The sequence below is a fragment of the Sus scrofa genome, chromosome Y (genome assembly GCF_054392235.1).
Source record: "Sus scrofa isolate SSC_HxYL_T2T_F1_AM1 chromosome Y, Sscrofa_HxYL_maternal_Yorkshire_Landrace_v2.0, whole genome shotgun sequence".
In the NCBI taxonomy this organism is placed as follows: domain Eukaryota; kingdom Metazoa; phylum Chordata; class Mammalia; order Artiodactyla; family Suidae; genus Sus; species Sus scrofa.
The window spans coordinates 8,363,524-8,390,757 of record NC_139402.1 but is presented as its reverse complement, the minus strand read 5'-3'; the positions used below and the strand labels follow the sequence as shown (position 1 = coordinate 8,390,757).

Below are 27,234 nucleotides of genomic sequence, written 5' to 3'. Positions count from 1 at the left end.
TACCATTCTCAACAGGAACTGGTTCCCTGCCCGAATCAGTACTTGTCATCTACAAACCACAATGCAGTTATGTTTTGTTTGGCACTCAGCGAAAATAAGTCCCACATCCTTTTGGTTCCTTTATTTGAATGGCTAACTCTTGTAAGATTTTCTCTATTTGGAACAAAGCTGTTTGTTAGGTGTCCCTTGTTCACAGAGACACACAAATTGGATCAGTTGGCGATGAGCCGCCTATAAGCTGTGTTAACAACACCTGGTTCTCCCTCCAGCTGCTGCAAGGTGTGACCCCAGCCTGCTTTTTCTCGACCACTTCCACTAGACAAAGGGGGCAAGGCTGTGGACCTCCACAGCTGCAAGCAAACAAATTATCCTGAAGAAATGAGTTGGTTTAGGGACTCAGACTGAGCAATGAAGGCCAAGGGCCTGGCGCCATGTTGCTACTCGCCTTGGTGGCGCTATTCAACACTGCTGGGCCCCGTCACCTAATTCATGGTCCTCAAATACAGCCAGTCCACCCCGCTCAGAGAAAACCTGCCAGGGTGAGAGCTGTTTCTAGGTCTGACGTCAGGGGGCCTCACAAATGAAAAGGAAGCGGAATCCGTTTTGCTGTAAATATGAAGAAGCAACCGAGGACACAAGTGGAGACCCATTTCCATGTGTAGAGATAGAGAGGGAAGCGAGGTGGAACAGGGATAGAGCATTTAGATCAATTCTCCACATTCACCCCCGGGTGTAAAAAGAATAGACTGCACCTGGCAAGTTCTAAAGCATCATCTCTAAAGTTTGATGGACGTCATGGTTACCTAGGAGTAAAAGAACCTATTTGGTCGCTGGTTCACAATGGAACACAAGCCACTGAACCCTGTATCAGGTTCCATCTGACAATTAGTCTGTCCCAGGGTTTCTGGACACCAGGGGTACCGTGACGCTGCGCCAAGGAATTCTTGGTGGTGAGGAAGTGGCCTGTGCCTGCCAGGGTACTGGGCAGACCCCTGGGCTGGGCTCCCTCGGTGCTGTAATCACCACCTCTGCCCATTCGTCACCATCAAGAAGGTCTGCAGACACTGCCCGGTGCGGCGTGGAGGGCAAAATCAAGACACATGCAGAATGGAGGGCCTATAAATCAAGAGGCAGCAACGACAGGGTCAGAAGCCTGTCAGTGAGAGAGTGAATTCGTTGGCAACTCACGCACTTGTTCAGCACGCACTGAGCACATTACCTGTGCCAAGCACTGTGCACGGTACAGAGGATATAAGAGTGAACAGAGACGTGCAGTTCACAGCGGGGGCAAGATAAGTGACGGCCCCGCTGCCTCTGCAGAAGGGCCAGGCTGGCGTGTGAGGCGTGAGAGTCCCCCTGCCACTCACGGGAGCCACCACGGGCTCTTACACGGAGATGCCACATCCCAGGAATTGCTGCTGGCCCCTGCTGGGACAATGGGTGGACAGAGAACAGGTCTGTAACTATATCCTGGAAAACCAAGACGGGGCACAGATCCTGAGAAAACGCTGTGGATGACAGGGGATAGTGGATGGGTGTGTGCTGGGGAGGGGGTCGCTGAGGGAGGAAGGAAGAATGAGGCGACAATGGGCCTTCCTGTCCTGCTTTGAAGGAGAGGCTAGATGGTGACCTTCGATAACCTTGGAGGAAATAGGGTATGTGTGGGGACTGCTGATGTGAATCCGAGGTCTCAGGGGGCAGTTTCTCCAGACAAAACCCAAAAACCAAAAACGCAGTGTCGACATTCACAGAAATTTTAAGGTTGGGGTCATTCCAATGACACTGATATTCTAACACAGAAAGTCTCCAAGAAGTCAACCAATGTTTTGTAAATCAAATCAACGCAGGAAATCTCAGCATTGCAATCATTCCAGTATGTTTCATGAGCTTCTGTAAAATACTTTTATACCTTTCATCCTAAATCCATTGCTCAGTTGTAGCGTTTAGACTGGAATTATAGAGCAAAGGTGTTCAACTTTTTCTGGGGCACTCTTCTCTGAAACGTGGCCCTGATTCACTCCCAAAATTAGCGCAAAATAGGTCTGAATACATGAGGTTTTTAAAATTAGAGTATAGTTGATGTACAGTGTTGTGCCAATTTCTGCTGTACAGCATAGTGACCCAGTCATATATATATATATATATTTTTTTTTTTTTTTCTCATACTATCTTCCATCATGCTCTATCCCAGGAGACTGGACAGAGTTCCCTGTGCTGTACAGTAGGACCCCACTGCTTATCCATTCCCAATGCCATAGTCTGTGTATCTACCAACCCCAACGTCCCATGGGTTCTTACGACACATCTGCACACGTGGCTTCAGCCTTTCCACGTGCAGACACTGCCGGGAAGTGGGGCTGCGCCACGACTCGGGTGAGTTACGCCTGTCCCTTAGCATCTTCCCAGGGCCCCTCCTCACAAGCAGGTGTATAGCCGAGGCCCAGGGCACAGCCGTAGGAGTTCCTCTCCTGCAGCTCTTCCCAGTCCCTCCCCTACCTGGACCCAGACAGCACACTCTCCGCATTTCTGTGGGGGCACAACCTGCGTCCTTTATCCCAGCTGCAGATCAAAACCTAATCGCCCACTCTGGTTTGAGGTGACCCCACCCCACTGCAGTGGTGCACCAGACACTCCGACGACTGCATCCGTGTTGAATCGGGTTCTCTGCTTTGTACAGACTCATGCTGCTGGGCCACCCACCACACTGAGAATCATCTAAGCAGCCAAGGCTGGATTGTGCGACTCTCCAAAGCTGTGTTTTGAGCTGTTTCCCAGCCCAACCATGATGCAAAAGACAAGGCCTTAGAAGGGGAATGTCACTAGACTGGTTGTGTGTCAGGGGCCCGAGTAAACTAAACGCTACTCTTTGGAGGCCCCTGTCCATAGCTGCCGAAGTAGGATGCTCAGTTAACACAGAGAGACATGGAGTATTTACCAGTGCATCCAATGGTGACCCTAAGGATGAGGTTATTTCACTGCATTTTTGAATACCGTATTTCAGGGGAAAACAGAGAACACTCCTACCTTTTAACAAAAATTTATGTTTCCACAAAGAAGCTACTTTCCAAAAATATCATTCTGAGCAAAAGTCTGGCCATACACTAGTACCTTTATGAAGAACACATGATTCTCAAGGGTTTCTGCCTTAGGAGACTGAGACAGGGTTGGCCCCTAGGTGAGCTCACAAAGAGAAAAGGAAGAGTGTGGAGGCGGGGGAGCTAACATGCAGTTTGGGACATGTGAGCTTAGGAAGAAGTCCATTCAACCCATAAATTACTTTTACATCTCTAAGATGTCCATCCCGTCCTTCCAGGGAGAGAGAGTAGAATGAAGTCATGACAAATCACCCCAACACTAATGACATATGTTGAGACAAGGGACACTGACCACCTCCCAAATTTACCAAGCACCACACCACAAATTTTCAAAAAGTACTGGACAAGGGAAAAAAAATAGTCCCTTCAGAAAAGGACTGGGAAGTTCCCATCGTGGCTCAGCAGTAACAAGCCCAAAGAGTATCCACGAGGATGCGGGTTTTGACCTCGCTCAGCGACTTAAGGATCCAGCGTTGCCATGAGCTATGGTGCATGTCGCAGAGGCAGCTTGGATCTGGTGTGGCTGCGGCTGTGGCGTAGGCTGGCAGGAGTACCTCTGATTTGACCTGGGAGCCTCCATGCACTGCCGGTGCAGCCCTAAAAAGACAAAAAAAAAAAGAGAGACTGTTGTGATTATATATATAAAAAAGAAGTAACAGAGTTACAAACATCCTGAAATGCCCTAAACAGAAACGACAGTAAAGAAAACCTGTAACCACGTAAGAGATTACGAGAGTATTTGAAATACAGTTATAGCAATTGAGGCTGCCAAACAGAGCAGTGAGGCTGCAGCTGGATCCAATGCAAATGAATGGCTTTGGGAAGTGTCATTCATTACAGAACAGACAGCAAATGCAATCTACCCATCCAGCGTTTTGCCACAGCTGTGGCGCAGGTTGCAACTGTGGCATGGGTTCAATCCCTGGCCTGAGAATTTGCACATGTCACAGACATGTGCCCCCCCCCGCCCTGCCCCCCAAAAAAATGTTATCAACCCAGACAAGGTAAAAATAATGGCACAAGCTAAGAAAGTCAAGTCAGCAGAGAGCAGAGGAGGAACAACTAAAGTCTGTGTACCTACCCCCGGTTTTTTTGTTTGTTTGTTTGTTTTGTTTTTTTTTTACTCTACTGAGGAATAGTTAACTTATAATATTAATAGTGTTAGTTTCAAGTGTTCAGCTCAGTGATTTGGGTTTTATTTATTTGTACACACACACATATATACGCTTTCTCAGATTCTTTTCCGTTATAGGTGATTACAAGATACTGAATGAAGTCTCCTGTGCTCTACAGTAGGTCCTTGTTGGTTATCTGTTCTATTTATAGAAATGTATATCTGTTAATCCTAAACTCCTAATTTATCCCTCCTCCCTTTCCCCATTGGAAACAATAAGTGCGTTTTCTGCGTCAGTGAGTCTGTTTCCGTCTTGTATGTAGGTTCACCTGCATCCGTTTTAGACACCCCCCCTTTGTTTTTAACTGCTAGTTGAATCTGAGGGCGGAGTTCCACCACTCGGATGAGACGGTGATGGCGGATGTGCTCGGATCAGACCTGACAGAAGTTCCTGGGTGCACCCTGTCTGGCTTCAACAGGGCTTCATCAAAGACGAGCATCAGGCTCTAACACCCCTCCCCTTTAGTAATTTTAATATTAGATAAGGATAGTTATCCTTGTTCGTCTATAAGCGTGGGCTCTTTAATGTGATGGGTTTCAGGACATGATACTGCAAAATAGGGCACCTTGGGACAGTGAATATTTTAAGCTGGAGGAATGTGAGAAACGGCAGGTGCAGGAAGGACTGTGGCTTTTTCCTACAGCAGGTGAGAAAACGCTCGTGGGAAAGGCCCCCCATCACACCTGGAAGATGAGACACAGAGGGGGACTGGAAGGGACAGAGAGGGATTGCTCAGTGCCCCCGGCTCACGACGCTCAGCTCCCCTCTGTCTTATCACCGCTTCCCATGCCTTTCCACGCTTCCTGAAACCTGGCATAAAAACACTCGGGTTCAACCGCTTCTAGGCCTTTATCTCCTATAAAGGCTCCACATCACGCAAGCTGACATTAAATACATTCCTCTCCTCTTTGCTTGGAATCTGCCTTCTGTGCACGGGGTCCCAGCTGACACCTCAGAGTAGAGGAGAAAAGACCGTTTTCCTGCCCTACAAATGCAACTCTGTGCTCATGGCGCACAGTTAGACCCCCTCATGCACACAGCCCAACAATACTGTCCTGTCAGGGTAGAGGGATGTTGGCCCGGGCATGTCCCATCCCTGGAAAGGTTAAGACGCCCCCAGACTGAAAGCAAAACAAGCAAAAGAAACATCAGTATATCATTCTGAATATAGCAATCAGCGACTCAGAAGTACTGCATAAACACAGGAATACTTTATCTGAAAAAAAAAAAAGAAAGAAAGGGGCATTTCTGCTGTGGCGCAGTGGAAACAAACCCGACTAGTATCCATGAGGATGCAGGTTCCATCCCTGGCCTCACTCAGTGGGTTAAGGATCCGGTGTTGTGTGAGCTGTGACATAGGTTGCAGAGGCGGCTCGGATGCCATGTTGCTGTGGCTGTGGTGTAGGCCAGCAGCTGTAGCTCCGATTCGCCCCGTTGCCTGGGAATGTTCATGGGCCGTGGGTGTGGCCCAAAGGAGGAATGGATGAAGAAAGGTCAGGGATACTCTGAAAAGAGTGTTGGGGGGGTGGGGGGAAGTCTGTCTGAAAGAGATTAGGAACAACAAACCCTGAGTTTGCAGAGATATTTTCAGAGACAGAGAGAAGTGAATTATACTTTAAACACTGACGGGGTGATTTGTTTCCTTTTTTTCTTCATGCTTCCCTTTGAAAGGACATGGTTGATTATTAAACTCAACAATTAAATGTGTCCTGTATAAATCCTGGCAGTACTGCAGCTTAGGATGGGCTAGCCTTGGGTCACGAACAGTGTCTCTACGGCCACCTACTAAGGATCTACACAAACGCTATCTCCACCATCATACTGTGTGAAATCCGTAGTGTGCAATTAGAATAGATAATGCATGAGACACAATATAATAAACACTACATACGTGCAATGAGCATATACGAAGTCATCAGTACATGAGTGCTGAATCAGACTTCTGTAGCTCTATTATTTTTTTTTTTTTTTCTTTTTTGGCCACCCCAGGGCATATGGAATTCCCAAGGCCAGAGTTCAGATCTGAGGCACAGTTGTGACCTACGCTGCAGCTATGGCTATGCTGGATCCTTAACCCACTGTGCCGGGGCAGGGATGGAACCTGGTCCCAGCGCTCCAGAGACACTGCTGATCCTGCTGTGCCACAGTGGGAACTGCTCACGGCTCTATTTTTATTTTTATTTTATTTTGTCTTTTTTTGCTATTTCTTGGGCCGCTGCCATGGCATATGGAGGTTCCCATACGTGGGATCCGAGCCTTGTCTGCAACCTACACCACAGCTCATGGCAACACCGGATCCTTAACCCACTAAAGCAAGGCCAGGGATCGAACCCGCGACCTCATGGTTCCTAGTGGGATTCGTTAACCACCGAGCCTCGACAGGAACTCCAGGGCTCTACTTTTAGAAGTGACTCAACATTCAGGCAAAGTGTGAGTGATGGGCTTAACAGAAAGGCTTCTCCATTCTCGCCTTCCATCCTACATACATTATACATTTTGAAATTTATGAAGTCCTGAAATGTAAGGGTCTGAGTTCAGAAATGACAGGATACTCTTGTGTATGTTCACGTATAAATTGAGTGCAATGCGTGCACTCTTTGAGTCCATAAGTATTCACCGAGGGCTCTGATGGTTCATTTTATATGTCAGTGTGACCATGCCCAGACATTGGTCAAACGTGATTCTGGGTGTGTCGGGGAGGGTGCTTTCTGGGTGAGATGAACACCTGAATCAGAAGACTGAGTAGAGTAGACTGCCCACCCGTGTGGGTGGGCCTCATCCGAGCAGTTGACGGCCTGAGTTGCAGAGGAAGGCTGAGTGGAGGGAACCCGGGCAGCCCGACTGCGCTGAGCTGGGACGTTGGTCACCTCCTGGTTTCTGAGTCCAACAGAAACATCGGCTTTTGTGTCTGGAGCCCAGTGGCTCCTGGACTAGAGGTTCCCCCACTGACTCTCCCGGTTCTCAGCCTTCCCACAGGGCTGGACCTCGCCCACCATCTTTCCCGATGGCCAGACCTGGGGGCTTTCAGCCTCCACAGTCACATGAACCAATGGCTAACTGTAAACCTCTCGACGTAGACGTGGGTACACACAGATACGGAGAGAGACATGCTCTGGTTCTGGTTCCGCGTCTCTGAAGAACCTGCCTGAAAGCCCTGACACCCTCTCCTCGTAAGCCATTCTGCAACGAAGGTGTGCGTGGAGGCTGGGCTGCTCCTGGGCAAACTGTCATGTAGGAAATGTTTGCTCTGACATTCCCATCCTTATCTTTGGTGGCATCCTCGGCCCTCTGCACTCCTCTAACCACCCCCACGCCCCATGTCGAGCGCGGCCTGTGCTTGGGAGTGGGTGGGAGACATGCATGGTCTGGAATAACCCGCCCTGCTGTGCAGAGCCCAAGACAGCCCGGGGTGATGTCATCGCAGGGAGTTCTTGAGACCAGGCTTGCAAAGAAATGCCTCGTTTCCACCATGCGCCGGCACCAAGGGGTGTGACTGCTCCAGATGCAACAGCCACCACACCAGCTGGAATCAAACAGCGATCAGCAGCACCACCCTAAGGACACGGTACTTCTACTCAGGCCGAAGGCTTTACATGCAGGATCTCACTCAAGCCTCTGACGGAGGCACTGTTTTACACACTTCACCAATGACCTGGCCGGTGAGAGAGTCTTCATATGCTGCTCAAGCTCACATAGGAAATTACTGGCAAAACCAAAGTCTGCATCTCGATCTCAGTCCCAAACCCGTAACGACTACAGCACTGAGAATGAAAAACCACATAATGCTCTCAGAATGGCTGAACCTCAGACTTCAGGAAATACGGAGAGAAAGAATTTTCCAACAGTTATTTTCAACACCTTGGAATTGAATACCACACATACAGGCATGGATGATCACACAGAGAAAAGGGATACGGTGTTGGTAAAATTACAAAGCTGAGGGCGTTCCCGTCGTGGCACAGTGGAAATGAATCCAACTAGTATCCATGAGGATGCAGGTTCCATCCCCAGCCTCACTCTGTGGGTGAAGGATCCGGCGTTGCCGTGAGCTGTGGTGTAGGTCGCAGACGCAGCGCAGATCTGGAGTTGCTGTGGCTGTGGCGTGGGCCAGTAGTTTTAGCTCCGATTTGACCCCTAGCCTGGGAACATCCGTATGCCTCTGGTGTGGCCCTAAAAAGCAAAAAAAAAAACACACACAAAAAATTACAAAGCTAAGCGGACTCTCTCAAAGTTGACCCTTTCTTGGGATTTACTGTTGCACGTGTTCCATTTGTAACATTTCTCACTGTAGAGGTACTTCGTTATCTTCAGCTCACACTTACCAGAGATGTGTTTGAAAATAAGGTCATCGTCTTGTACAGGAGTCCTACGGACGACTGAGAAGGCACGTAAGAACAACCCCTTCCCTTTCACCTGACGCCGAGATCTCAGGAGACACGCAGGGGAACAGACATGAAAGGCAAGAGGTATTTTTCATGTTGTGTTGAAGTAAACTGTGCAGAAGTGAGAGTCTCAGAAGTCATAATCATTCCCGTTTCCCAGTATTTCCCAGAGGCATATTACGCAATCATGAGCACACGTGTGCAGGAACACACACACACACACACACCAATCAGGAGCACATGTGTGCCTGCACGCGAGCACACACACACACACACACACACACACACACACGGTACCTTCCTCTCCATTCCCCAATGAAGGCAACACATCCTGTTCTCCAGGGAAAAATAAGATTAAGTAGTCCTGGCTTATAGAAAACTTTTTACAGTTTCCCCAGGTTAGAAATTCTTAGAGGTGTCAACGTGCTGACGGGAAGTTTGAGTCTTTCATGGTGAGCTTTATTTCCCAAACACATATGACTTTTTGCCCCCAAAATGCATTATTGCATCCTGTATTTTCATACGTACTCAGCAGCTGCTATGCTGAGATTGCAAATCAACTTTGTTTTTATTGACCAAGTAACATCATCCATGTGAAAATAGGCACCACTTCAAGGATTGTCAAATTTAGCAAATGAAAATACAAGATATCCCATTAAATATAAGATTCAAGAGTTCCCATTGTGGCTCAGCAGGATAAGAATCCAACTAGCACCTATGAGGATGCGGGTTCAATCCTTGGCCTCGCTCAGTGGATTAAAGGATCCGGTGTTGCCATGACCTGTGATGAGACCAGATCAGACGCGGCTCGGATCTGGTGCTGCTGTGGCGTAGGCTGGCAGCTGCAGCTCCAATTCAGCCCCTCGCCTGGGAACTTCCACGTGCCGAAGGTGCCGCCCTAAAAAGAAAAAAAAAATTAAGATTCAGATAAACAGCAGATGATTGTTTAGTATATGCATATCTCATGCTTAAATTAAAAAAAACAAAAAAGCTTGTTTGGAAGTTCCCTTGTGGCACATCAGGTTAAGGATCTGACGTTGCCTCCATAGCTGTGGTGCAGGCCAGAAGTGTGGTGTGGGTTCGATCCTGGGCCTGAGAACTTCCACACACCACAGGTGCAGCAAATAAATAAACAAATAAATAAAGCAGTAATAATTAATTAAAAAGAAAAAGAACTTGTTTATCTGACACTTGGATTTAAATGGGTGTCCAGTGTTTCATCTGGCAACCCTAAGCCCTACAGAAGCAGAAGACGAAAGAGCTGGGGCATTTGGTGGGACTACCTGAGACGTCCAATACCCTACATGGGTGTTAACAGACGCCCATGCGGAGAAAATCTTCTGAAACCGAAACTACCTCTTCCCAGACCCGAACTTTCATCCCTCAGGTGGATGTTATTTTCAACCATCATTCTGCCAATTTTTTCCTTTTGTTTTAAATTTAATGATTTTTACTTTTTCCATTATAGCTGGTTTACAGTGTCCTGTCAATTTTCTGCTGTACAGCAAAGTGACCCGGTCACACAGATACATATACACTCCTTTTTAATTGTTTTAAATGTTTTTATTTACTCCCTCACTGAACTGTATCCTCACACCATAAGGAATGAACCACAAACGGAATTTACGGCCTAAGTGTGAACTTTGTATGTAGAAAGTTTTTTTTCACTGTAAAACTGCACCTCGGAGGGATAACAAATAGCTGTAAAGGCCAAAAAAATCAGTCATGGGGTATTTGCAGAGGTACTCGATGGCCTTCCACTTGAGTCATGACTCACATATCCTGAGTTTTCTTTTTTCAGGGACTAACACATCATTATTTCTCTTAAGGAATGAAAAGCTGGGAACTTTGCCAAAAGTTCTCATAACAGATGCGATTTTATCATTTCAATGAATTCCATCATTTTTCACATCTTGGTAATTCTATTTCAGAGGTAGCATTCATGCTGAGTACAGTGGGCTGCTGCTACAAAAATAGACCCGAGAAATAAATTAACTTGGTAACTCCAGCAATCCTGGGGCTTGGGGGCTGGTGTGCCTTACCGGTGGTGGCGGCGGCGGCAGCAGCGGCGTGGTTTTGGGGAATCCACTGTTTCCCACTTTGTGCTTCATTGCAACTCACCTTTTCACTCTTGCTCCACACTGAATTACCTGTGGGGAGTCATGAAACTCTTGGTTTCCTTTTGAGAAGATTAACTCATTGCAAACATTCTGGAGTTGGGAGGAAAAACACCTACAGGTTCTGCCTCATCAGTGACTCAGGCTTGAAGGAAACCATGAAGACAAGAGCAGTCGCACAAAAGGGCAGAGCGGGGTTCAAACGTTTGCTGAGAATGATAATCATTAATATGTGTCTAATCTTTGTGAGACCTGAATCCTGCTGGCCTGCATATATCCTGATGTCTTCAGTTAGGTTAATTTGTTTCTTTGACTTACCAGCAAATTCACTCGAGGAAAAATCTCAGCTTTCCAGAGTCTGGTGCTTCTTGGGCCAAAGGGACTGTTTGTCCTGAGAGCAGAGGATTCACAGAACATGTGAACTCAGCCCCAGACCCACCCGGACACTAAGCACAATGCCGTTTCTATTAGCTGATGAGGACCAAGAGCCATGCTGCAGGCGCGGGCTCAGAGCTGCTCAGCGCGGCGCTCAGGACCACATCCTTCCCCACACGAAAACCCCCAAGAGTGTGAGAAGTGGGGGTGACGGCCACTGTTCACCCCGAGCTTCCCTCACAACCACGCTGGGCACTCCTGGTCTACTGCGCTGGGCGGTCATCCAGGTGAAGTCACCTGGCTACAAGTTTGCGTTTGCAGCGCTTCCAACACAGGTGGATACCCTGGGGACACACCCACGGGCAGGCAGCTCGGGACCTGAAGCTCTTCCAGGGAAACAAAGAAACAAACGTCCAACTGACAAAGCTGGAAGGGCCTAGAGACAAGGGAAGCACTCAGTTAGAGAGCTGACGGAGTAATGATGGGCTTTCTTGACTTGTTCCGAAAATTACTAGGATGCTTTCATTAGGCGTCCTTTCAAACCGGCTCAAAGAGCAGCTGTAAGAGAATCTTGGGAAGGTGGGGAAGATGAGAGACACGACCTGGAGAATAAAGAGCCCTCCTTCGCTTCTCTGTAATGATGATAAAAGGGAGGGGCAGAGAGAGGTGCACGGGCTTGATTCGGAAAGCAAAGCGAGGCATTCCTTCCAGAACAGGCAGTTAGAGAGAAAAACTTCTCACCGTCCTCTTAGAACTAGAAAATGTTCAATGTGAGAATGAAAACATTAAATGGGGGGGGTGGGGGGGGACATAAGAGCAGCTCGAACAACCACCTACAGACCTGGAGGGGAAGGAGGAGGTGTTTCTCCACCTGGGCCGCCACAACTGTGAAGCCGTATCTTTACCAAGTGGGTGTTTCTGATCCCTGAGAAGCAGGGCGAAGGTGTCCGCCCGAATGAGCAGGCCATCGCTGAGGTGGTTTTCCTAATACCTTCCTCGAGAGCTAGAATTTAAAGCTCTTCTCTTCTCCCCTTTCCTTGCATTTGTTTTTCTCTGCTAAATCTGAAGTCCAAAAGTTTAGATCCTGTCTAAAAGACAGATGGTTATTCTGCATTAGAATTAATGTGGCTGCATTAAATAAACACTCAGCGGCAAAGTGGATGCTTTGCATGGTTTGAAATAAAATCCATACGAGTTATGGAAAACTGAAATAAACAAGGCTGTTTTGGCCTGAACATACTGTTTCCAGATTAGATTTTATGTATAACAATGAAAAACTTAGTATCTATAAAAGCCTATGAAAATACACACTTCGAATTATAGAGTCATAACTGCATGTATACATAGATACCAATCTATCCATCTACTTAGCTATGCATCTATGTATCTATGTATCTAGCTATCATGACAGCCATCAAAATAACAACAGTATATAATCAAAATAAGAACAGTACATAATCAATAGTAAACCGCGTATCACTCACTCTTTCCAAGAATAGTTAATTTTTTGAACATTATTTTAATGGGCCACTATTTAACATGTTTATTTCAAACATTTAGTTCTCAGATTTACAAACAGGGATCATAGAAGAAACATTTATTGTTCTGGCAAATAACCATATGGAGCTTATAATAAATTTATGTATATAAATACATGGACATGATTTTAAAATCCATAATCCCTGATTCTGGGATAAAAGTACGCCAGTAGCTTCAACCCAGTGGTTTCCTGGGACCAAAAGTACTAAAGGAAATCTGTTAGCGAGCCTGAGGGGGAAATAGCTCCAGCATGAGGAACAGCCTTTATTTCATAGGCTGCGTAGCCGTCCAGAAGCCGTAACTGAGGCTGAAGAATTCATACACTCGCCATTTTCACAATACTCACTTTGACATCATCAGGAAATCTAGAAACAGAGGGCATCTTAGCAACCTTTCAAAGTAGTAACTGGGGGTTTGCCTTTTTGTCTTTTTAGGGCCGCGCCCGTGGCATATGGAGGTTCCCAGGCTAGGGGTCAAATCGGAGCTGTAGCCGCCGGTTTACATCACAGCCACAGCAACGCCAGATCCGAGCTGCATCTGCAACCTACACCACAGCTTGTGGCAACGCCAGATCCTTAACCCACTGAGGGAGGCCAGGGATCTAACCCACAACCTCATGGTTCCTAGTTGGATTTGTTTCCACTGCACCACGACGGGAACTCTGTCCAGTCATTCCTTTTGGACACTAAGACAAAAGTGCTCCCTGTACATAAGCTGGAGGTGCCATGACCCATGACTCTCCAAACCAGGAGGATGTTTGGGGGGCCCCTGCGATCTGAGGTCTTCCTGGTACTGACAGGGCCCATGGTGGGTGTGGAGGTTTGCTCCTTGCATGGGTTATAAAGCAGCAGCCTCTCTGCCCTGCCTAGTGAAACCTGGAGCTGCACCCTTTCGGCATCCGTCCTAAAGGACGCACACGCCGTCAGGCTTGTCAGGAAGGGTGCAGGAGGCGCCCTGTCGGGGAAGGGGCTGCCCTCCGGGTCTGAGGACTGCCCTCCCTTTCTGCTCCTAGGACTAGGTTTCCAGGGGCCTGTGTGGGCCATGCCGCAGGGGTCCCCCTCCAGCAACTTCAGTTGCTCAGACCCCACCCATGCGTCAACCTGCTGGCTTCCGCCTGCCCTCCTGGACCTGCTCTCTTCTGGACAAGGTATCCCCCGAGCCCTGCACCCACACCTGCTCCAGTGACGGAGCCCCATCCACGGGGGCAAGCGCCACTCTCAGTTCACTCCCTCCCACCTTCAACCCTCTTCCTCAACCCCATGGCAGTCTTCAGAGAGGGTCCTTGTCTGCCTCTTCTTCACAGCAGCCCTTCATCAACAGTCAGTAATTCTCCATTCACTTTTCCCTCGTCCAAGTACTGCTGTGCTATTTGTCTCCTGTCTGGAGATCCATGGGTCACATTCCCCAAATCCCTTTCACTGCCCCAGGCCAAGGTCTACCCTACAAGTATATTAAAAAAAAAAAAAAAACTTTGCCCTTGGAGTGACTGTCATGGCTCAGCGGTTAACAAATCTGACTAGGAACTGTGAGGTTGCAGGTTCGATCCTTGGCCTTGCTCAGTGGGTTAAGGATCTGGCGTTGCCATGAGCTGTGGTGTAGGTTGCAGATGTACCTCAGATCCCGTGTTGCTGTGGCTCTGGTGTAGGCTGGCAGCTGTATCTCCGATTTGACCCCTAGCCTGGGAACCACCATATGCAGCAGGAGCGGCCCTAAAAATGGCAAAAAGACAAATAAATAAATAAATATTTTAAAAAATCAAAAAAGTCTTTGCCCAAATGGGGCTCAAAAAGTAGCAGCCCTCTCACAAAGAGTTGCCTTAAAATAAACAAGCCCCGGAGTTCCCATTGCGGCTCAGCAGGTTAAGAACGTGACAGTGTCTTCAAGGATACAGGTTTGATCCCTGGCTTCGCTCAGTGGTTTAAGGATCCAGCATTGCTATAAGCTGCAGCAGAGGTTGCCGACGCGGCTCGGATCTGGCGTTGCTGTGGCTGTGGCGTAGGCCTCAGCGACAGCTCCAATTCGAGCCCTAGCCTGGGAGCCTCCAAATGCTGCAGGGGTGGCTCTAAAAAGAAGATAAACAAAGAAATAAAGTCCTTTCACAGATTCTCCCAAACAAATCCCAGGCCACAGAGGCTTCTGGGGAGATGCAAAGGGTTACCCTACACAGAAATTTCTTCTTTTGACCTCTGACGGTGAGAGCTCCATACTGACTGTTCTACTGACCTTGACACCTGCAGTTACCTGGGTTGAGACTGCCCCACCCTTTTCAAACAGGCTAACCATTTACTGCATTTCACTTCTCACATGCGACTTGTATATGTTAACTTCAGCAAAACCAGAGTTAGGTTTGGAAGGGAAGCTCAGTGTTTGCCACCACTGAAGCCTTCCTTGACTCTGATTTGCAGAAGTGTCCATTTTCAATTACTGCATTACTTCTTTTGTCAACAATTGTATCCCTTAAGCAAGCCTTTAGCATTCAAAAGACAGATATTCCTCATCTTTACATCTCAAATGGATTTCCACAAATATCTAAATTTATTCCACAGTTTCACACTACGCTATTTTTCTGCTCCTGCAGAAAGGTTCTTGTTTTTGAAAAATGGCACATTTCTCCCCAAATCATAAACTACAAGCCAGCAGCAAGATCCACAAAGATAAATTTAGTCTCGCTGTGGGGCACCAGGGAGCCATCCCCCCCCACACCCACCTTGCACCAAACAAGCTGTACTGAATGACAACTCTTTCTCAGGGGCTGTGAGGGGCACATTGTTACGACAGAAAGGTCTCTGTGCTGAGCACCTACCTGCCTTCTCAATAAACGGGGAAACAAACTAAGCAGCCAGCCACCTGGTCAACACGGCCTGATGTCCCAGCAGGGCGGGAATGTGCCCAGGTTTGCATAAGGGCCAGAAGAAGTCACCAAAGGCTTTACAAACAAGAAAGGGTTTGGTCCAACTGCTTTTAAAGGATGACTTTGGCTATGTCTGAAACATCAGCTGTAGGGAAGGAGGAGTGATCGGGGCAGTCTAGGAGGTTATCACTAGGTCCATGAAAGGGATGGTGCATGTTTGATGCAAATGCAGTAGAGACCAGAGGACCATCTGGGATGCACCTGAGAGACCAAGCCCAGGGACCTGGGGAGTGAAGGAGAGGGATTAAGAAGTTTGGCTTGAGACACTTGGGGGAGAGTGGTATCACCTTTTAAGGGCTGGACAAGTGCGCAGGTATTTTTAGGCAAAATTCAATGATCGCTGTGGTACAAAGTTTGTGATCCATCCAGGAAGAAATGTCAAAAGGAAAGAGAACAAACAAAACCCCCCAACCGGGCGGGATCCGATTCTGCAGCACCGTAGGAGAGGTTCCGCGTTTCGGTGCTGTGAACTTGTGAAGTGGCACTGAAGAGGAGGAGGAATGAGACAGGGTACAATGACAGCAGGAACGAAGGGAAGCGGGGGAGGGCCGGGGGGAGGTGGGAGGAAGGTGTGGCTGCAGACTGGAACCTGTTTACATTCTGAACGTGACACTCAGCTCTGTGGGTACTTCCCACCCCCTTCCTTTCCCACAGCAGGACTCCCAGCTCAGGCTGCACTTTAGACCTGTGCAGGCACTTCACAGAGGTGACTCTGACCCCAGGATCCCACCCCCAGCTGGTTCTCCTAACAAGTCTACCCCGATGGTGAAGGTTCACCCAGAGTGGGGAGCCACTGCCGGCAGCAGGGGACTTACAAGATGCTCATTAGTGAGAGGAACACAATTGCTCTCTGGCTGAAGGTACAGAAACCGCTTTGGTATTGTTCCAACTTATAAGCGTCATTAACATGTCCCCTCACCTCCCCGTCGAAATGACAGAAAGAGTTACTAGCTACTAGCGGATGCATTCCATTTAAGTATTCCATGTTCTGATGTCCAAGGCAACACTTTGCCCTCCAAGGTAATCAGGCTACTGTGACATGCTGAGTGTGATGCTATGGGCAGCGGGAGGATGCTACCAGAATCCACAGGAGGGACACCCGTCCTTGGGGAGCTATCCTGAGGATAACGGTGCCTGAGCTACCTGAAGGGGAGGAAGGAGGAATTACACAGGGTGTAAGGGAGGGTGAGAAGGGAACCCCCGAGGAGGGAAGATGCAGGGAGATGCCACAGAGCACAGCCTGAGACAGCTGGGAGCAAGTTTTAGCTGGAACACGACAGACACAGAGAACAGCAGGGAAGGGAATGGGTCACTGAAGCCCGGTCTGCATGGGGCGAGCCTGCACTCTATTCCTCAGGTGATGGAGCCAGTCAAAGGGACTTTGAAGGACAAGACCGATTTCTGTTTGGGGCAGATGACGAATCACGGGTTGAAGGCAGTCAACATCGTATTCAGAGATGCCGGTTGGTACAACAATTGCCTCTTCAGATGAGAGATGCTGGGGGCTTGAACTAAAGCAGTGCCCAAAGGGACAGAGGCAGCTGCACATCCAGAATGACTGACTGGGATACAGAGGACAGAGAAAGAAAGGATAATTCTAGTCCCTAGTTAGGCACGGAAGAGATGGGCTGCTTTGCATGCAGCAAGTAGGAGGATTCAGTGGGATGTCTTCAAGCATCCAGGTAAACGTCTGTCAGAAAGCTGACACACGCACATATTTCCTTGGGCTGCTACAAGAGAGAATCACAACACAAATTTAACACAACACAATACAAACGTATTATCCAACAGTTCTGGAGGTTCAAAGGGAAGAATGGGCTCCACAAGGCCACAACCAAGGTGTCTTCAAGGCTGCATCTCCTTCTGGGGGCTCGGGGGAGAACCATTCTTGAACCTTTTCTACTTTCTGCAAGCTGCCCACATTCCCCTGGCTCGTGGCCCCTTCCTCCACCTTCAGAGCCAGCCACAGCCAGTCAGGTTCTTCTCACACTGCATCACCATCTGCCTCTTCCACCTTTAAGGATCCCTGTGACTACCCTGGACCTGCCTGGATAATCGCTTTCTTTCGTGGTCAGCAGATGGGCAGCCTTAATTCCAGCTGAAACTTTAATTCCCCTTTGCCAAGTAAAACCCCGAGTTCACCAATCCTGGGGCTTAGGATGGAGACAGGTGCAGGGGGCAGGGTCATGACAGTGCCGACAAGGGCGCCCTTGTCTGGAACGTGGGGTAGCTTTACTGAGCTGGACATCCAGTTTGACATTCCACAGCACAGAGCCCAGAACAAGCGGCTGACATCTCCCAGAAGGATGAGGAGACCGAGGACCATTTGCGGGTGAATTTTCAGAGTGGAGAAGGAAGAGGCATCCGTGAAGAAAGTAAGAAACGGCAGCTGGAGGTGAAAATGGAACCGGCAGAGAGCAGTGGAGGTAAGACATGAGCAAGGAGAAAGGTGCGAGGAGGGGTTTTGAGGTGGGGAAAGTCTCTGCCCAAGGAACGCTTGACATGTTGATAAAAAGGTACAAGTAGCCCCAGAGGTAATGGATTTAATTCTGCGCCACAGAATAAGACACATAAAACATTCCTACTTCCGTTTCACGTGGACATTGTATAAAACATGGCCAACGAACATAGATCACTTCATATTTCTCATCAGGTCTGAATCACATCTACAAGCCTGGACCCATAAATGGAGTGACGGACTGAGGGGAGCTGTTCCAAGAAAGAATTTTCCATGGCTTTGTTATGGCTGGATGCAGTGAACTTGAAACAAAACATCTCCTGCATGGTTTCATTGAGATTAATGCAGTCCATTCCTGTGAAACGTCTGTAACGAAGGATGAATCATCAGCCCTTTTAAATTAAACTCTGACAAAAATTTTTATCGAGTAAGGAACATGTCAGGTGTAATCTGAGTTAGCAAGTGTTTGGAGAGTGCTTTTTTTCGATGTTGTTCTGTAAGTGTGTTTTTATGTCCCTTTCCTGAAGTGGTTAAAACGTCTAGGTAATCCCATAATGATCTTTTAAGATGCAGGCTACAAAGTCTGTGAGTCTGTTTCTGTTCTGCAAGTAAGTTCATTTGTATCCATTTTTGCAGACTCCACATACAAGTGATATCATACAATGTTTGTCTTGCACAGTCTAACAAATTCACTCAGTATGATAGTTTACTTATGGGTACCAAAGGGGACAGGTGGGAGGGAGAGGGATGGACTGGAGGTGTGGGACTGGCACATGCACACTGAGATCTATGGAAGGACTGGCCAACGGGGACCTGCTGTCGAGCACAGGGAGCTCTACCCACTATTCTGTGATCATCTATGTGGGACAATAATCGGAAAGAGAATGGATGTGTGCATACACATATCTGAATCACTATGGTGTACCCCAGAGATTATCACGCCTTTGTAAATCAACTATACTTCAATAAAACTTAAAAAAAAAAGCTTAGCTATAATGACAAATTGAGAAATCTTTAAAAAAAAAAGATGTGGTCTACACACACACACACACACACACACACACACAGAGTAGAGTTGATTCAGGGCTCCCAGAAGGAAAAGAGAAAGATGAGGACTGATGAGATTCAGTTAGAATTCAAAGAGGTAATCAGGGAAATATTAATATGCTGAAAAGCTTAAAGCAGAGTCAAGGCTTTTGTTAGCTTTTTAAAAAATTATTTTTTAAAATAGGATAATACAAATATTAGACAAAAACATACAACTTATGTATTTATCTGAATATATGTAAATTATACATGCGCACACACACACACACCCCTGGGGTGGGGGAGTGAGTCTTCTGAAGCAGTGTGTGTTGTAGGCACAATTCCTAGCTGGCCTCCGTGGTGCTAAAGCCCCGTGCACCCCTCCTCTTCAGGATGGGCAAGAGCCGTGCCACGCTCCTAACCAAAGCATGGTGACAACCACAGAATCGACCCCATGACTCTAGAGAAGACTCCATCTTGGCAGAATGTCTGCTTAGAGTCCTAAAGAGTCTCTTCTCAGCCTGCAGGCAGCACAGGGCACAGGATGACACGCAAATGCTGAGAGGCAGAGACGGAGAACAATGCCTGGCGCCCTGGAGGTTGTGAAGGTGGCCTCCAGCCAGGAGCCAGCAAAGGGGCGGGGCCCTCGCTCATTCAGCCCCAAGGAAATGAGTTCTGCCTACGACCTACGTGCTCTGAGAAGCAGATCCTTCCCCATTCGGGCCTCCCAGGGAGAACACAGCCCAGCAGTGCTTGAGGCTGTGCACAGTGCACCCACCTAAGTGTCTGAGCTCCTGGATCACAGACAGGGATGTGGTTGCTCTGAGCCAGTACCTCTGGGATAGCTTGCTATGAAGTATAGAAAACGCATAAGAAACACTTTCAGAATTACCTTCCATTCCATTTTTGTTTTAAGGAACAAATTCTATGTGCTGAAATAGTTTAAAGGTAACTGGTTTTTTTTTCTCTCTGTATGAAGAGAAAATGGACAATATATTGTTTTTCTAAATTAGAAGTCTAAGTTTGAAGATGGAAAATTATAAAGCTTAAATGGCTGCCCTCAAATCCAGCAATGCAGATAATTCCACCTGTGGACCCAGGATCTTGGTGTAGCTGACCTACCCACAATATTGAATTTCTGTAACTGAATTTCTTTTCTTTTTTCTTTTCTTTTCCTTCTCTCTTTCCTTTCTTCCTTCCTTGCTTCCTTGCTTTTCAGGGCCGCACCCATGGCATACGGGAGTTTCCAGGCTAGAGGTCGAATAGGTTTCCAGGCTACACCACAGCCACAGCAACACCAAATCTGAGCCTTCTCTGCAACCTGCTCCACAGCTCATGGCAACACCAGATCCTGAACCCACTGAGCAAGGCCAGGAATTGAACCTGTGTCCTCATGGATACTAGTCAGATTTGTTTCCGCTGCACTGCAATGGGAACTCGCTGTAGGTGACTTGCTTAAACATAGGTGGCAGTTACTAATAATGCATTACTGGATTACTAAATTTTTAATTTTACAGATTAATGGTTTTCATGGAGTTAGATATAAGCTAAACCTCCTACCTTGTTTCATGTATATTTGATATGAAATATAAACATATATTTATATGTAACTCTGAGATTATTTTCATCCAACATTAATCTTGCTCACATTTTTATTCCATGATTTATTTACCACCATGTACAAACAAGCTTACTAGGAAGACGGAGCATGAGATAAGAAGGGTGTTCTCATGTCAGGAAGTTTCCTTACCCCTCAAAGGGTCCTCACACGTGGTAGATGCTTTTCTCAGGCAAATACTGAATTCATTCTTCACTGGCCCATCTTTTCTCAGATTCTACACATGTGACATCTATAAGACAGACCCTCTAGGAGTTCCTGTTGCGGTGCAGCAGAAACAAATCTGACTAGGATCCATGAGGAAGTGGTTTGATCTCTGGCCCTGCTCAGTGGGTTAAGGATCCGGTGTTGCTGTGAGGTTTGGTGTAGGTCACAGATGTGGCTCAGATCCTGCATTGCTGTGGCTGTGGTGTACGCTTATGGCTGCAACTCTGATTTGACCCCTAGCCTGGGAACCTACATATGCTGAGGATGCAGCCACCAAAAAAAAAAAAAAAAAAAAAAAAAAAAAAAAAAAAAAAGATCCTATCAAAACTGTTCTCTCTCCAACTCGACTAGACATTGGAAAAGAAGTACTTTATCAGCTCAGGTAGAATTTGAAGGGTAACATACGGTCCTCTGTTAGGAAAATAAACTGGTGTGTCGCACTCTCTGACCCTGAGACCAAATGTCTCAAATGCAACTGCTCATCATTAGCTGCTGGTGAATCAACAGGACAACGAGAGCCTGCTGTGCACTCACAGCGGCGCTAAGACTGTGGGAGATTTAGACGTGCTTCTCCTTGGGTGGACCTGGTTCAGAGAAGCAATGACATCCTGACCCATGACCCTACCTCTCGGGGTCCTAAAAGCACCCCAGACCCCACATTTCTCATCACTGCCCAGGCTCAGGGCCAGCATTTTCACAGGGAACTTACGGAACCTATTTTGTAAGGAGCCAAACTAAAATGGAACTGACTCACGTGGGAGAAAATATATGAATTCATTATCAGATGCTGAGTTCAGGATACACTGGTTTCCTAGGGCAGGTGCTCCCCAGTTAAACGGATCACTAGCGAAAGCCATGATAACATCAGCCAGAAGCTTATGATGGAGAAGATGATCGGGGATACAATGTGTGTGTTTTCTGGGACAAACCCCAGAAACGAAAGCAAACAGTAGAAACATTTTATCGAGCTGCTACTAAGTACAAGGCATCTTCTCAAGTATTAAGTAGGTTACAATGATATCCAATATACTGCACTTAGACTTGGAGTCTGGCTGGCTGTGAGGCAGACACACAGTGAGGTAGGGTACCAGCAGATTCTGACCCTGTGGTAAGTCAGTTAAAAACAAAAGGAGAGGAAGAGCTGAGATGCAGAGCTCAGGGAAGTAACCAGGTCTGAGCAGGCAGAATGGTGTCGCAGAGCTGGAAGAAAGTCACCCAAATGGGTTGGTGCCTGGTGTACTTAGAGGATGGACAGACTTCTATGGGGCTGCTATTGCTAGCGGGGGAGGAAGGATGAGAAATGAGGCTGAAGGGCAGATTAAGGCCGGCAGAGTCTCTGTGTCCAGCTGAAGTCTGGAGGATGACTTTACAGGTAGTGAGAAGCACTGTAAACACTTAGCACCACAAAGGTAATTCTTAGCATATTCGGGATGGATCAGAGTCGGGGGAGCCAGGAGTTAGAAAGGGAAGGTGACTGTTGTGGGGGGTTGTCCCCAGGCTGAGCGGGAGATGATAAAGTAGGACCAGAGCCAATAAGACCCTAAGAGATAAAAATCACAGGATTTTGCTACTGAAAGACAGAAAGAGTAAAGGAGAGGAGAGCAGAGAGGGTTCAGAGACGGGTCAATGGCAAAGTAACAATTCACAGTGTAAAAAGAGAGAGCAGAGCCGTGGAAGGACAGCGACCAGCCAGCTGGCCATCGCAAGACTCACGGAGCCTAGGAAGCAGAGTGGGGAAGAGGCAGGTGCAAAACAGAGATCGGCTGCCCAAATGCAAGTGGCAGTGGGGGAGAGACAGCTTCTTAATGTGCAGCAGACCTCGTGTTCTCCCCCCTGTGAGAGTTCCGCTTGTCCAGCTCGACAGCGAGGGGTGTTCTGAACGTGATCGATCGTTGCCAAACGTTTAGATACAATGTGTAAGGCTTTTATGTGCTCCTAACGAAATATGCCCTCCTGTGACGCTAAGGATGCTTCCACACCGGAGGGCAGGAGTGAGGAGTGAGGGAGCGTTTTAATTTTCATCTGAGATGGGACACTGCCTCCCTGAGGACACTGAGGCAAGAGGTATGACGCATCCACAGAAACCACCCTGCGGGGAGCGGCAAATATAAATACGCCGCGCAGGGCGATGACAAGTGAGGCTGACCTGGCTGAAAGGGGAGCCTGGCACATCTCCGTCCACGCTTTTACGGTGAAACCCTAAATTATTTTTGTTTGCCTCATCTATACTTAACACTTTCATCACGGACTATCATTTGCACTCGTGTGGGCACGGAGTCCTTGTGTACCGAGTATCTTCTCCTTCTTTCTTGACCATAAATAATCCTTTCCTGTTAGTGTTACGCTACTGTTTTAAAGTTTTTACTTGTCATTTTTACATATGCTTCTTCCTTCAATGCTACATTGTAAAACATTAATATATGTTTGCCTCTTCAAATATAAGCATAAATTCATTGTTAAAAACCAAAAATACGTCACCCGTCATGAGAAACATACAACCAGCTGGCAGTCTGTTCTAGTCGATGTGTATGGACTGCCTCCTAAATAAATGCATTTCAGCGGATGTTACATGTGCCCAACACTGGGATCGGCCCATATGCAATTGATACAAAGTTCTATTCCTTCCTGCCTCCCAGGTTTCTTTCCCCTTACCTCCTGGTAGGTGGTGTTATGCGTGGACAGTTCAGAGCCTGTCCTGGTCCTGGCCAGACCGCCATGCAGTTGGTGGAGCTTGAAAGGGCATTGACCTTCTCGGGGCTCACTGTGCTCAAGTACAGATTCAGGGGCAAGTCAGCTCCACATTCTGTGACTTCAAGACCAACAGGGGCCTCAGAACTGATCCAGCTAAGGAGTTGGAACAACTGGAGAGAAGGCGGGCACGTGCTACAACGGACAAGGCTATGGCGGATCAGGACTCTTTTGTGGGATCAGGGTGGGGGTGGGAGTGATGGAAATCAGAAGTTCCCACTGAGGGATAGTTTCTCTGTGTGAAGATATAAAAATATAAACCCAAATCTCTCTTGCACACACAACTGCTCTCTTTTTGGCCATGCATGGCATGAGGAAGTCCTGGAGCCAGGAATCAAACCAGGCCCGAGCCATAGCAGTGACAATGCCAGATCCTTAACCCACTGCACCACCAGGGAACTACCCAAATCTTTTTTTTTTTTTTTGCTTTTTAGGGCTGTACCCATCACATATGGAGGTTACCAGGCTACGGGTCGAATCAGCGCTACAGCTGCTGATCTACACCATAGCCACAGCAACACCAGATCCGAGCTGTGTCTGCGACTTATGCCATAGCAACACCTGAGCCCAGCTGTGTCTGCGACCTACACCGCAGCTCACGGCAACGCGGGATCCTTAACCCACTGAGTGAGGACAGGGATCGAACCCACATCCTCATGGATACTAGTTGGGTTCTTTACTACTGAGCCACAACAGGAACTCCGGGAGTCATTTCTTACAGCACAACTGAACACGCTCCTTTGTTTTGACTTGATCTTTTTTTTTTTTTTTTTTTTTTTTTTTTGATGGTGAAGTTTCATGTACTTTTAGGAACCCATCAGTTTTCTTTTGCTGCCTGACACATCACCACAACCTTCCAGCTTCCTCTGCTTGGGGTCTCACAGGGCCACAACATAGGTTGTGCCACGTCTGCAACCTAACTGAAGCTTGAAGCAACATCGTATCCTTAACCCACTGAGCGAGGCCAGGAATCGAACCTCGCAGAGGCTATGTTGGGGTCTTAACCCACTGAGCCACAAGGGGAACGCCACTGTCACCTATTTTACCTAGGCAGAATTAAATACTGCAGACACCTGTGCTGGTTTTCACTCTTCTGAAGCTCCCTCCAAAGTGCCAGGGTTTTTCTGTCTCGCCCAACCTCAGCTGATGGATGTAAACAATCTGCCCAGGTCCATCACCTGCTGGCATCACCAACTCACACTCCCGACAGATGAAGATTCATTGCTGTTGTCTGACCATAAGCAGTTCCTCAGCTTTTACCCGAGTGGACCCACACAGACAGCTCACTGAATTGTCTTAACAGCCATAATTTCTGTCTCAAACTGCAGTTTTATATGTCCACAACTTAACCGATCAGGCACTATGCCTGCTCCCACAGTGATTTCTTTTCTTTCTTTTTTTTTTTGTCTTTTTGCCATTTCTTGGGCCGCTCCCACGGCATATGGAGGTTCCCAGGCTAGGGGTCTAATTGGAGCTGTAGCTACGGGCCTATGCCAGAGCCACAGCAATGCGGGATCCGAGCCGCGTCTGCAACCTACACCACAGCTCACGGCAATGCCAGATCCTTAACCCACTGAGCAAGGGCAGGGATTGAACCCGCAACCTCATGATTCCTAGTCGGATTCGTTAACCACTGCACCACGACAGGAACTCCCTGTTTTGTCTTTTTAGGGCCACATCCGCGGCATATGGAAGTTCCCAGGATAGGGGTCAAATCAGAGCTGTAGCCACTGGCCTACACCACAGCCACAGCAATGCAGATTCGAGCCTGCACCACAGCTCATGGCAACGCCAGATCCTTAACCCACTGAGCGAACCTGCATCCTTATGGATGCTAGTCAGATTCGTTTTCTCTGAGCCACAACATGAACTCTGTGTGTGTGGTTAATGGAGAGTGAATTCCCTATGCTAGTGTCTCCCTGACTTGTCTAATAACAAGAAGCACTTTGGGAAAGTTGTAACAAGTATTCATATGTGGGTATCAGACCTGGGAACAGGGAACCGCAAAGCCATGCGTCTAGGGGAAACTGGTTCCCAGCCCTGCTTTGCGGATCAGTCAGCTAATCACTGTTGATTCAGGACAGGCAGAGAGAGGAAGATGCACAAATAAAAAAAAAAAAAATTTAAAAAAAAAAACCACTTTCAGGTTGGTCTATGGTTCCTCAGTTAGTGTTCACCAAGAATACTAAAAGATGATGGAAACAGACATTTTTCCATCCATGTAATGCGTCTGCAATTTAGCGAATTTCCCAGGACCAAATATACTCATGTTGTCACTTGACTTCGGTGCTTAATAGGAGAAAAGCGTCTCCCCGGGCACATAGGTCACTGCATAAAATTTCCATCCAGATCCTGGCTTGAGGCATGCAAGCAAAAAGATAACTATGTGCTCCCTTTCTAAGCTTGCGGGTGATACAACGTTTCCACTGCCCAAGACTTAGCTTTCGGAAGACTCGCTTTGTATGGAAAAGCCAGGTCGGTCTTTATTCTACCAACACTGCCATGTGATCAGAGAACAGCTGCCAGGGTAGAGGATGGTGAATGTGTCCTAGACCCACATGACCGACTTTTAACGTATTCGGAATATGAGCTTATGCCCCGCAACAGTCTCTAAAAGGAGCACGAGCTTTTCCTGCCATCTCCGTATCTGGTCCTTCACCACAACCACATCGAGTTTATAGATTTCACAGTCTGATGGTTCAAAGACCCTTACGACCTTGACCCCGCCGAGTAAACTGTCTGTGAACTAGTCTGTCCTTTCCGAATACCGGTAAACTCCAGGGGAAACTGTAAGACCGTCTCACCACGAGCCATCTGCTCAGGACACAAGAATGCACCCACTTTAGGTGCATGGATAAAACGCCCGCCTTTTCCCTGGCAGAGGCAGGGAATGGCATGTGGTACACATGGGCTCCCACAGCACGCCTACGTCCTCTGTGCTGCTTGGGACCAGGCTAACGAGCAGGTGCCCTCTCAGCTCTGCAGAAAGGTGTGTAACAACAATAACAGTGAGAACAACAACACAAAGAAACCACCAAAACCAACCATCCCTGAGATTTCACGTACGAAAAACTGACAAGCGGACCCCAACCCAGAACACCCAGAAGGTTCTCTGAGCGACCAGAGCAGAGCACCAAGAAGAAACTTTATTGAGAGAGACCCCAGTCCTGAAATGTCTGAAGGCATCAGTAGCAAACATAAATTCTCCTGAGCAAAGTACCCTCAACCCGAGCCTCACAGAAATTCCAGAGAGACAGATTTTAAAACATTACAATGAAAAATAACAAAATGGGAGTTCCCACGGTGGTCCAGCAGTAACAAATCCACCTAGTATCCATGAGGAGGCAGGTTCAATCCTCGGCCTCGCTCAGTGGGTTAAGGATCCGGCGTTGCTGTGAGCTGTGGCCTAGCTTGCAGACACGGCTCGGATCCTGCATGGCTGTGGCTGTGGTGTAGGCTGGCAGCTGCAGTTCCTATTCCACCCCTGGCCTGAGAACGTCCATATGCCACAGGTACGGTTCCCCCCCCAGCCCCCCCCCAAAGGACAAAATGTATAATTTCCTCCCACCAAGAGTAACAGTCA

The 27,234-nt window shown here is 47.7% G+C and overlaps 1 long non-coding RNA gene across 30 annotated transcripts in view; it reads right to left on the bottom strand.

Moving 5' to 3' along the window:
- The window catches only part of LOC102166211 (uncharacterized), a 544,835-nt gene that overhangs the window by 410,109 nt on the left and 107,492 nt on the right, over nt 1-27,234 (bottom strand). The window contains exon 4 of one of the 30 annotated variants that reach the window (XR_014836109.1): nt 9,434-10,802. The exons of the other annotated variants lie outside the window; for them this stretch is intronic. This is a non-coding gene — a long non-coding RNA (uncharacterized LOC102166211). The remainder of the gene's footprint in view (nt 1-9,433; nt 10,803-27,234) is intronic. 30 annotated transcript variants of the gene reach the window in all.